The sequence below is a fragment of the Saccostrea cucullata genome, unplaced genomic scaffold, assembly GCF_032062105.1.
Source record: "Saccostrea cucullata isolate Sc308-1 unplaced genomic scaffold, CSIRO_AGI_Scuc_v1 ctg1089, whole genome shotgun sequence".
NCBI classification, from domain to species: Eukaryota; Metazoa; Mollusca; class Bivalvia; order Ostreida; family Ostreidae; genus Saccostrea; species Saccostrea cuccullata.
In genome coordinates this window covers 203,195-215,404 of record NW_026927007.1, presented here as the reverse complement: position 1 = coordinate 215,404, position 12,210 = coordinate 203,195, and the positions used below count along the sequence as shown (strand labels likewise).

At 32.0% G+C, this 12,210-nt stretch overlaps 1 long non-coding RNA gene across 5 annotated transcripts; it reads right to left on the bottom strand.

Moving 5' to 3' along the window:
- Positions 1–7,495: 7,495 nt before the first annotated feature.
- LOC134273238 (uncharacterized) lies at positions 7,496–10,666 on the bottom strand. Of its 5 annotated transcripts, none has more exons than XR_009993369.1 (4): positions 10,489–10,666; positions 9,861–9,988; positions 8,653–8,758; positions 7,496–8,235 (listed from the first exon to the last, which is right to left on the bottom strand). It is a non-coding gene; the product is annotated as an uncharacterized LOC134273238 (long non-coding RNA). The 5 variants fall into 5 exon arrangements; XR_009993370.1 differs by having other exon boundaries at positions 9,861–9,985; XR_009993372.1 differs by lacking the exon at positions 10,489–10,666 and adding an exon at positions 10,255–10,480.
- Positions 10,667–12,210: the final 1,544 nt, after the last annotated feature.

The following is a 12,210-nucleotide window of genomic DNA, read 5'->3' as shown; positions in this document are numbered from 1 at the left end:
TATTATACTTGCAGTTTAGATGTAATCTACTAATAACACTATTGCAAGGGGATAACGAAGTTATGAATCTTAGTTTAATTTATAATCCTTTTTAACACTATATGTAGTTTGTTAAAAGTGCTGCGAACTTATGTCGATTCCCTTATCTATTTGCTAAAATTTAGTTTGGTGGTTGACAGGTTGAATATTTTGCTGGTCAATTTAAATATAGGTATAATTAATTTATTTGCAAGAGTTCATGAGGTTTGCAGTACTTTACAAATATCTTTATGCTCTTTGAGCTTATGTGTAAAAACTTGGGAAGGTACATCGTGGGTATGTCCTTGCAATAAATCAATTAATTATGATGTTTCTATTACTTTTTCAATAAACCTGCGTACAAACACTAGACAATCACTTTTCTGGAGAATATACCAACATTATATACATAAAATGGCACAAGACATTGCATCCAATTTGACGTCCATTTATATAACTGCAAATAACATTTTATTTGAGAACAAAAGGCATTTTTCATTGTACAAAATGTGACTTAATCAGCCTCTCACTGTGTAAAAACTACTTGAACTTTTACGAGATGACGTCACATTGACACGTGCATTGGTATTGATGCATTGTTTATATATATTGTTGTGTGAGATTTACCAAACGACAAAAACTGCATGTAATTGTTTTTGTATAGTCTACAACTATCCAGCACTTGGAAATAGCAAATAATTTCATTTTGTGGCATTTTGAAGTCCTTATACTTTGTATGACATTATAGTAAACATCTTACGCATACATTAAGCCCTGCATCCTTAATGTAACCGTAACTGTGCTGCTAAATTATGAATCCAAGGATGGGGCACAACAAAGGGTCAAAGTTTTGCAAATGAATACATCGGATTCATCTTTTAACAATTTTTGCTCAAGAACAACCAATCCATCATAAGATATATTATTTAAGATATACTTTATATAAAGTGTTGTTTCAAATCTGTTCATACTTAAGCTTTGTAGGAATGGGCAAAGAGCGATAGGAATATCTGGGGAGAAATGTCTTTAAATCTTCAATTAAAAAACAAAAAGCAATGATTAAAACATTCATATGAAAGCCCCCTAAGGTAGTGTAAATTTAAGTGTGTCACCTCCTCCCTTACCCCGTTCAATACTGATATAATGTGTGCTTCCTCCTATTCTGTGTGTTCAGGTGAGCTCATGGTCCTCTTGTTAAAAATCATAACCAAAACCCTACTTTGGCTGGAAATCTGCTGTTTGCATATGGTTAAGTTTCCCCATAGGGGGGATCACTAACTATGTAGTCATTTAGCTAGCTATCTCAGGAAAAAAAACTACAATACATAAAACATATTTATATTAAAATATTTTTATTACCTTCTCTTAAAAAAAATTTCAATTTCAATATGGTAGATAAATTTTTACGTATTGTCGTCATATATCTTGAAGAAAACACTGGAAAGCAGGAAAACAAAGAAGATTTCTTCGTAACTTCCTGACACCATTACAAAAAGTAAAAGCTGCAGAACGGTATACATAGTACATGTAATGTAAATTAAATTGAATTTGCTTCAAAATAGTGCAACTCATAGTCATCTTGATAGTTCAGCAATTAGTCTGAAATAAAACATGTTTGTTACATGATCATGAAGGTTTGGGACAATGATATGAGGTATCATCACAATCTCATTAAAGTATTGACTTTGTTACAAAAAGACACAAATTAACGGTGTCATTTTCAGTCATTGGTACAAAGTTAGAATAATCGACAGCAATTATTTGATAGAATTAAAATCTGTAAAAGCACATATTTTTGAGTGGACGAATGTTTGTGGTTTGGGGAAAATAAATTGGTTCACAGGGATTTGATTTCTTGGATGAGGAATAGTTCAGTAGTAACTTATGTGAAAATTTCCATTTCGTGTTTAATAAATTCTAGGGTCTTTTCATATCTTAAAAACAACAAAATTTTTTAAAGTTAACCCCCACGAAATTAGCGATTTAACAGTACTTGATAGAATTAAAGTAATCTTGCTTCAGTTAATCTGTTCCCTGGTGGATCCATTCCCTGATTACCTCTGTACGTAGTAACTCCGTAATCTGTTATGTAGCACTTTGATTTGAGGACAACAGTAACAATAAAAAGCGCACCATATTACAGTGTACATGTTAACCAACTATTGTTCACGACAAACATAAGATAAGATATGTCAATTCTAAATCTCCATTCGACGACGCATTTTTAAAACTTAAGTTTATACTTCTTTTTGTACACGCAAACTAATAGTGAGCTTGTAGAAGGAAAAAAAATCGCAAGAAAAGGAAAAACGTGAAATTTGAGGAAAATTTTGGTACGCGAATTAAAGTTTGTTTACAGTATTAATTTAGTTTTAATTATTATACTAGAAGAGACTCAACTTTGCATAAAAGTTAAACACATAATCAATGGAGGTTTTCAAGCTTTTTGGAAAGGCGAGAAAATGGAAAATTTAAAGTAGTCACATATTGTAACATTTCATGTATATGATAGTTTTGTTACTTTGTAAGTTTTCCCGTTTCCCAAATAAAGTTCTAATGTCTTCTGTTGCTCAGATATACATGTATGTACAAGTTCCCTAAAATTTGGTTTGAAATGTTCAGGTTAAATTAGTTTTTGTCAACTTTCAAGATAATGAAAGTATTGTAATAATAGGCGGTATTTCTAATTTGTAATGAGATAATAGACATTTGACCAATGGATTAGGAAGTCCCTAACTCTATTGTCTGCAACTTTCCCAGACACATTAGCTTGAATCATGTGCCAAAGAAGAGGTATCATTCATGTAACAAAGATCATACTAACGATGGCTGATCAGAAAAAGATTAATCTTAATCACAAAAAATGATCATCAAAACATGTCTTTTTAACATTTTCTGAAGCATTACTTAAAAAAACCCACTGTTTTTTATGCAAAAATTCTAATAATAGGTTTCTTTTTTTACTACATCAGTAAGTGTAGAATACTACCTTTTGTTCTTGTCTTTTTAGCCTTTATAACGATATGCTCTCTTTCTTTCGGTTCACTTTTGACACCAACTTCCACCATTTTTCTGTCATAAGACTCGCTGTCCTCTAGATGTGCTTTACTATCGATGCTTGTTTCTTCTATCTTTTCTCTCCCTAAATAAAACTTCTCTTTATAATTTTTTATAAATACTTCATTTTCAATAATTATTTAGCTAAAAATGAAGATCTACAATAATGATGATCATTGTCATTGCATTCGCAGGTGTATTGTTTTGTATGCATTATACAATCAATGTACATGTGATTTTGAAAAAAAAAACAGGAGGCCCAAGGGCCCCATCGCTCACTTGAGAAGCTTTGACCAATCTGTTCTTAACCAGACTTCTCCATTGAAATATATATTGTGACTCTACCCTACACAAAGGGTCATGATTTGGATAATTCAAAATTTACACCAAGGTTGCTTCAACATAAGTTTCAACTTTTCAGGCCCAATGATTCTTCAGAAGAAGATTTTCAAAGATTTTTCCTATATATTTCAATGTAAAACTTTGATTCCCTATTGTTGCCCCGCACTATCCCCAGGGGTCATGATGTGAACAATTTAGAATCTGCACTACTCCAGGATGCTTCCACATAAGTTTAAGCTTTTCTAGCCCAGTGGTTCTTGAGAAGAAGATTTTCAAAAATGTTTCCTATACATTTCTGTGTAAAACTTTGATTCCCCATGGTTGGCCCGGCCCTACCCCCTACCCCAGGATGCCTCCACATAGTTTTCAGCTTTTCTGGCCCAATTGTTCTTGAGAAGAAGATTTTAAATGATATTTCCTGTATATTTCTATGTAAAATTCTGATTTCCCATAGTGGGGTTATGATTTGAACAATTTAGAATTTAAACTATCCCTGGTTGCTTCCATATAAGCTTTTCTAGCCCAGTGGTTTCTTAAATGCAAACTCACTGGAAATACAATTATGAAATATTAAAGTAGTTAAAGATTTTTCATGGTATAAAAATTTCCAACGTCAAGGTCAAAAGATCAAGGTAATTGGTATCCAATGAAAGGTCTTGCCACAAAAATACACATGTGAACTATGAAACAATGGAAGATCTAGCCCTAACCTTTCAGAAATTAAGGGCAAGTCTAAATATTTTAGAAAGTAGGTCAAACTGTACATTCAAGATCAAAGCGTCAGAGGTCTTGCAATCAATTGAAAGGTCTTATCAGAAGGATTACATATATATTTATGTTAAGTATTAGATCACTAGCCCTTAGCGTTCAAAAGTTATGGCCAAGGTTCTAATTTTGTTATAAGTAATGAAAACACAAAAAGGTTGAGGTCTAAATGTTAAGGTAATCCAATGAAAGGTCTTGTCACAAAGAATACATTTGTAAAACATGAAAGCCCTAGTCCTAAATGTTCAGAAATTATGGCCAAGGTTTAAAATTTTAAAAAATAGGTCAAACTTCAAGGTCAGGGTCAAAGATTTAAAGGTCTTGATATCAAGTAAAAGGTCTTGTCACAAGAATTAAATAAATATAAAATGAAAACACTAGCCCTATCCCTTTAAAAATTATTGTCACGGTCGTGGCCGAAGCGACGTCTTTAGAAAAAAAAATTCAAATCTTGAATGTTTTCTTATTTCTTGACCAATCACATTGAATCATTCTATGATAACCTTTTATATATAAAATGTCAATTTTTTCATATATGACTGAAAAGTAATAGGAACGTTATAGAACACTCACATTACATGGAATACCCCAGGAAATGGACTGAAGATATATTAAACGGGGCAACGGACACCTGCGGAGGCCTGTTACATGTAAGTAGATCGAGCGAAGGTCGCGAGCTCTCGCCAAAATTCCTTTTACCTCCAATAGAAATGTTTGCGAGGCTTGCAAACGTTCGCTCTGCTGAACAGGTCTCTGGTAAAACCTGTAATTGCGTGAACCTTGAGGTCCACGCAGTGAATATATAAGCAAGGTTAAACCGGATGCCATGTGCAAACGACAGGATACGCACACGCGAGAATGCTAGAGAATGCTAGAGAATTCGCCCATTAGGCAAATTAGAAATTAGAATAAAATATCGGGCGTTATAATTATAATCAAGAGTGTTTACGGTTAGGATTTTTGATTTGGTATAGATTTTTTCCCGCTGTACGGGTAAGTCATTAAGACTTATGAAATTACTTCGCTATATCCGTAATTCGTTATATTCATATTAAAAAATTAATTCTGTAAATTTATATAGCTTTGGTTCCAAAATATTTTCGCTATATCCGTGAATTCGCTATATCTGTGTTTGTACATAACGAGTTTGCTGTATCTTCATGTTGAAATATTAAAAAAAAATATTCTTTTTCTTCCGAAAATACAGTGTATTTTCAATTTCTTGTCTGTGTGAATATGTGAAAGGGGGTGTGATAAATAAGTAAAAACACAAACACGTTTAATTATACGAACTTGTGCAAATTGAGCAATTTATTCTTAGGGACAGGGGTTAAGAGGGAAGGAGAAAAAAGTATTTGTGTGTGTTTCTTTTATTCTGATAAAAAAATCATATCTTTGTTTCGCTGCGAAATCCTGATGGTCGCTGTGCAAAGTGATCATCCAAATTTCAACTACATTTGTTATAAGAAAGTTCAAATTTTATATCAGATTTTAAGGAAACATGCCACAAACAAATTTTCTAATCTTCCACATAAAATAGTAAAACAACATTTTTTATCCAGAATTTGCTTTGTTTGGTTCTAATAGGGTCTGTAAGTCTCGTTAACTTTCACTTTCGTTTTCTAACTTCCGGGTACCAAAGCGTTCTTGGAGACAATGGATTACTGCTTCGCATTGAGTTTTAAGCCTCGCGGTGGACTACTAGAGCATGTCATTTCGTTTGTTTCACGTTTATTGAAAAGAAGAGGAGAAAATGAATTGATTGATACAGGTAAACAGCGTTTGGTTGCTTTATTGTTTTATTAAATGACGTACATAGCCATTCCGAATGTGTCACGATTAGCAGTGTGGTTGGCGAACATTTTAAAGCATATAGGAAAATTTGAATAGTTTTAAAGCTGAAATAATGTGTTTCTCAACTAAAAGGTTCCCTAAAGATTGATTCCTTAAATTTATTTCATTTATTTCGCACACGGGGCAGGTACATAGAATTGGGGGGGGGGGGGGGGTCACCAACAAAATAAAGGTTAACTCCAATTTTCAATGCCTATATTATGTATATATTTGCAAAAAAAGTGGGGAGGGGGTTAAGCCTATGTACTTTTCTTGAATTACAGTAGAAATAAAATATATCAGCTTGTTATGTACTCTATCTAGAAATAAAAATGTCAAATATTACTTCTTTCATGTAAACAGGGATGTATACACTATAAATTCTATTTCAATGTACATGTAACTTGTATAGCCTTATGACTCCCTTACCAAAACACTTAACAATTATGAGATAGACATTTTTTCTTTCTTAAAATAGGAATTAGAAATAGGAATATTTCTAATGAAGGCATTTGTCATAGAAAGAACAATCTAACAGTGTCTCCCAAAAGGCAATAACTGGGTCCATAGGACATTCATCATTCAATGATAGAACATTTTATCTATATTTGTCATCATATTTTAAAGGGTTCCAGCAGATACTGAAAAAAGGACAACGCTTTGACTGAATGTTTCATTCATATACCGGTATAGATATGTTCATAAGGCATACATTCTGTTGTAACGGGATAGGAGAAAATGCAGCGGATCAGACCGAGATTCGAACCTGGGCCCCCTGAAACTCAGGTCAGGTGCTCTTCCAACTAAGCTATCTGGCCACAGTTGATCAAACCCAGCTGACCGCCACACTGTAAATGCATTACATTCGGCATGTACAATATTTGGCGGAAATTCAATTTTCAACAAATAAGCGTATTAATTTAGCACAATCTGAATTTGCTACCAGGTAGTTATAAAATTCATATACAAGATATTTAGCAATGTACTTGGATTAGCGGACTATGTTTTCTGCTAAATAGAATACATGGCTAAATGTAATATGTTTACATGATGTATAGTACATCTCAGAATTCTTATACTCATGAAGAGTGTGACAACTTCCGAGTAGTTAATGATGGAATTCATTTTATTTTATATTGGGTAAATTTTGGGCTGCACTTTTTTTTTCTTCAATATTTCAAACATACTAGTTCATTTATTTATCAAATTCATGAGAGCTACCATACCATGGTAAATCAATTAACCATAATACTAGTTTATTTTGGCCCATACTTTCTAATTAAATCATCAAATTTGATTGGTAAAAACATTTGTCATGTACATGTACTTTTCTCCTTCTGTGTGCCTAATATTACATCCCAACGATTGAAAATGCACGTTGATAGGTACATGTAAGTTCTCCATAAAATGGCTAACTGTGCAGAGTGTTTGCACATCTGTATCAACGAATAACATTTTCTTGTAATTACTTCAGTATAACAAGACAAATATAGCATGTTTATTTTGATACACTATACATGAACTTGAGAAAATATTTAAGGAAGTTGACTTTGCATATTTGCTAGTTACTTGTGTAATTATTTTAAACATATACATGTATATATAGGATGTACACAGGCATAATATATCATTGTTAATATTTGAGAAAGTATTCACTTTTTTGAGTAGATGCTCACTTCCAACTTTAATACATTTTCAAGGTTCTTGTGAAAAGTGTTTTATATGGCACCATTCAGCTACAAATACCCGATGTACTTTTTGCCGGTGGAATTGTGACCTCGATCAACTGCTCATGACACAGCTAAATGGCAGAGAATTTCCTTTAGAGACAAGCAAATTGTTTCAAACATTTTACACCTGCAGGTTGGTACTTAAAAAAATTATTTAAAGGAAAATAAAGGCTAACGAGATCTGAAAATACAAGCCAGATGTAGTACAAAAGTATTTATACAAATCATTTAAAATTATCATGTCTTTGCAGGTAGTGATGAGTTCACCAAAAGTTTTTATAAGGATCTCGTCCGACATCATATGTACAACTGATCACTGTGATCTCTTTAATAAGAAGACATATTTTTAAGTTGGTTACATATGTACATGTGGCTCCAAATGATGCTTGACTGTTTTCCTTCGCTTATAAGTAAACCTAGATTGGTCTCTGATGCAGTAAGATAGAGCCATGTCATGTTTTAAATCCCATCTTCCCACTGTCACAAAGTGCTGAAATAAAAATGATTTTGATTTAAATATATATTTTTTGTTTTTATAAAATGTAACCATACTTTTTTAACACAGAAATTAAAATACTGTACAAGTGGACATTTTAGCAAGATGCAAATTTAGTGATTTTTCCTTTAAATTTGGTATTTTCTATTTAGCGAGAAGTGATTGTATCAATTTTTAAAAGCTTACTAACTTTAGAATTTTTGTATATAATTTTCATAACATAATTATTACTACTTAAACACATTTAATTTTCAGTGATATTTGATTTTAGCAATCTCAGAAACCTAGCTGTTAATGCCTCGCTAAAAATTCTGATTAAGCGGTATTAAAACTACCAATTAATTAAGTATCTTAAATGTAAATCTTTATAAGGTTTTGCTTGTCAGATTCTTTGCTGACATGGTTTCTTACCTTTAATTATGTCATGACAGGTGAGGCACATGGGTGGACTTCATGCTGGATGAATTCTTGATCAAATTAGTAATGTCCTAAGATTTCCAGATATGCAGACAAAATCCTGTAATTAAACAAACAAACTTCTGTAACATGTCATTCGAATTATTGCAGTTGTATCAGAATGCATTACTGATAATTTAGGTGTCATGAGTTATAAATCTGGTAAATGTCCATTTACTAGATATTTAATACAAATCTTAACCTTCTTCATTCAATTTTATCAATAATTTTACAAGAAAAACAGAATAGAAATTGTCCTTTTTATACCAAAAAATGTTTTCATAAAAAAATTTTGATTTAAGAAGATATTTGTTTTACACACTGTATTTTCATATCTAGGGTGCCCCTACTAAGGCCAACAATAACAATATGATTTGTTTGATGGACTCAGACCGACCCGTTAAAATTGGCACTATCATTAGCAATCATTTTTTCAGCACTTCATTTTTTTCATTTTCCCGATTATTTTCATAGATGTTTTAATTAACGATAAGCTATTTTTTTTAAAGATGCTTTTCGATGTACATGTACCTAGTAATGATAACTTAATATGACAGTTATCAATGTTTTTCAATACTGAATGACAAAAAAAAACCTACCTACTAACCTGCATACAACATATTTAATAATGGCCAATGTTGACAAGTATATTAGTCGTCTTGTAAAAAAACAAAAATTGACACATGTATATGTAATATTATACATTTAATCTGTAGACAAGGGCATCATCCCATTTTAATAGTGAGGTGATAACGTTGCAGATTTTAAATCCCACTGTGGGACGCAGAGACCGGTCCTTCATATGAGACCGTTTAAACCTTGTCACAGGTACTAGCATGAAAAATATACCTCACTGCTCAATGGCCCTGAGTGCCAAGTGTAGGACAAAATTTGCAGCTTTCCACCGTCAAGTGGGTGCATCTCCATACAAGTGAAAAATTCTTGAGAGGGAAGTTAAACAACAATCAATCAATTGATAGTGAGGTGAGATGACAGTATAGATGAATCATGGGTAAATGTCTAAAAGAAAAACTTGGGGTGGGTGAGGGTAAAGCATCACTAGACATCCATGACCTTTTTGTAATATTTTGTTATGCTATGTCTTAGGAGAATAAATTCTATATATATGTCCAAGAACTTAGTCTGTTGCATCAATTTCATACCTGTATTTGATTAGCATTTTTAAGGAGGCTGATCATTCAAAGTCAGTTTAGTCTTATGTGCTTGACTTTGGATCTTTCAACAACCGCATCTTTCATCTGTGTTACTGCCTGGTTCTCTTGTACTTCTGCTATAAAATAAGTTTTAATGTATATAATTGTGGTAAGATGGATGAATAAATTGAATATACAGAAAGTTTAACAACCATACTGTCTAAAGTGAGAAATATGGTCATTGTATTGAAGTGATTTGAATTATGTTAAATGTTAGCAAAATATATGAACATCTTATCTCTGAGAAATAGATATAAATGGCTACAAACATTTATAGCTCGAAAAGTTGATCCAGTGACACATAACAGGTATAACTTTATTTAAAAAAAAAAAAAACATTCACCCACACAAAAGTGATGCAGCCACAATATGACGTTTGTACCCATCGCACACTGACAAAACTTCTCCTCTTTAATCAGCTGATAATAACATTATCGTCCTCGAAAAAATCGAGAAAAATCTGTTTACAAATTAAGGCGAAAGATGATTTCGAAACTATTTCATTCGGGTATAAGATAAAACACTTCATTTTCTCTTAAAATAAACAAGAAACAGTTGACATTCTCTGATTGTTTACCTATACTTCGATCGAATTTTTCCTGGTTGACACTCGCACCCAAGCTTTTCTGGCACGCATATCCATCCATCGTACGTTGAAAAACCCCTTCTACGTTGTAAAACTACTTAACTTTCGCCCGAAAGCCTTGTGTACACCAGAAACATGCTTAACTCAATTACACAGCTTCTTGTGTTGGTATCCGGAAGTGAAAATTATCGTAAAATCTCGCGAGTCACGTGACGAGACTTACAGACCCTATTCTATAAAACGGGAAATTGTATTTATTGTCAACATGTGCCATATGCACAGAACGAAGTCCGGGAAATTTTACTAGCAAGTCAAAACATAAGCGTTGAAGAAAGGTGTTTGAAGGGGAAAAAAAAACAGGGAGGTATAAAACTTGACGAAAATATAATGTTTTTTTTCCGGAAAGTGTTCATGCAGACATTAGAGGAGACAACTCTTTCATGACCTGGTTCAATAAATGTCATTTTTCTTTGTAAATGTTTTTTTCGTTTTATTAGTGTCGAAAGGGTTCCTAATCCTTTGTTTTTCTTTTTTGTTTTTTTTTTCAAAAGTAATACCACTGTAAAAACTATATAAAAATATCCATATATTTTAGGAATATTTGTAAACATTTTTTAGATAAATCTTTATCATGTTTTCGGATATTGATTACATTTGAAACACAATAAGAAAAAAAATGTGGGTCTTCCATAAAATATTTGATCCAGGATTATGATCTGCATACATGTATAAACAAAAATTGTTTATAAAGATGGTAGAAAATAGAAAACTTTTAAAGAAAATATTGAACTAGAAACTTACATTTTCCAACTTTTCCGGAAAGTGTTCAATCATAAAATTATGAGATGGTTGAATATGTCTTCTTTAGTGAGAAGGGCTTCAGAATATATAAAGATAATTCACTTTCTGAGGAAATATTTAGTTTGTGTTATAATTTATCCTTTAAAAAAATTGCCCGATATATATGTATTATAAACCTTAGATAAAAACGTTACATATGTTTATGCGTACAATGTCTCAGTTTATTTATAGATAAGATTATATCATAAATATTTTTTGTGTCTTTTAAACATTTAAACTAGAATTTAGCCAAACAACTGAAATATTTGATATATTCTTAAATTGAAACTATTAGAAACAAGAAAGACAAGAAAACATTGATGTAACCATCAATTGTCGCCCGGGAAATATATAAAGTAAACTATGAAAATGAATCTTGATCATCGAACCGCTTCGGTATGTGTAAAAAGGCTTGCGTCTAATTGATGGAGATGATAGTCGCAAATATTTTTTAAAAATTTGTAGTCGGATAAAAAAATCAATCGAAAACGAAACCATTTTAAACTTGATCAATTCCTCAAGCACATCTTGCCTGCATAAAATATAAATTGAAGTTAGACAGACGCATCATTTATATTTAAAAAATGTATTAATTTTCAATTTTAAAATATAAAACACGAACTGTGCAGAGTACGTTTTTGTCCGAGAAGTAAAATTCGATGTTTTAAAAAAAGGGACCTGTCGTTGTTTCGATAGTAAATGATAAGTAACTTTATATATTAAATATGAAAAACATTTACATTTTTACAGATAAACTTTATGGAAGTAAATATATTATGTATCTCGTAATTTATAAACGGAAAGAACATTCTGATTAACAATCTTTTGAATGTTTAGAAAACCTTTAATTCTACATAACTACTCCCACCCCAA